This window comes from Bison bison, unplaced genomic scaffold, assembly GCF_000754665.1.
Source record: "Bison bison bison isolate TAMUID 2011002044 unplaced genomic scaffold, Bison_UMD1.0 scf7180017864500, whole genome shotgun sequence".
Classification (NCBI taxonomy): domain Eukaryota; kingdom Metazoa; phylum Chordata; class Mammalia; order Artiodactyla; family Bovidae; genus Bison; species Bison bison.
In genome coordinates this window covers 8157922-8158632 of record NW_011495059.1, presented here as the reverse complement: position 1 = coordinate 8158632, position 711 = coordinate 8157922, and positions in this window count along the sequence as shown.

Sequence of the window (711 nt, the reverse complement as noted above, 5' to 3'; positions counted from 1 at the left end):
CTACACAAATGAAGAAACAAACTAGAAACACAGAAGTCCAAATAAATGAAGAGGAAATAGGCAAACCACCTGAAAAATAATTCATAATAATGATAGTAAGCATGATCAAAAACCTTGAAAACAAAATGGAGAAAATTCAAGAATCAATGAACAAAATCTAGACGAATGAAAGAATAAAAATACAGAGACAAATAACATAATTACTGAAATTAAAAATACTCTAAAAGGATCAATAACAGAATATTGGAAGCAGAAGAACAAATTTGTGAGCTGGGAGATAAAATGGTGGCAATAACTGCTGAAAAGCAGAATAAAGTAAAAAGAATGAAAAGAATGGAAGATAGTCTGAGACCTCAGGGGCAATATCAAATGCACTAACAATCAAATTATAGGGGTCCCAGAAGAAGAAGAGAAGAAGAAATGATATGAGAAATATTTTTGAAGAAATTATAGTTGAAAATTACTCTTAAAAGGAAAAGGAAACAGTAAATCAAGCCTAAGAGGCATAAAGAGACCCTTACAGAATAACTTCAGGAGAAACACAGCAAGACACATAGTAATCAAACTGACAAGGACTAAATGCCAAGAAATAATATTTGAAAACAGCAAGGGAGAAGCAACAAGTAACATATAAGGGAAACTCCATATGCTAAACAGCTGTTCTTTTAGCAGAAATTCTGCAGGCCCGAGGGGAATGGCAGAATATATGTA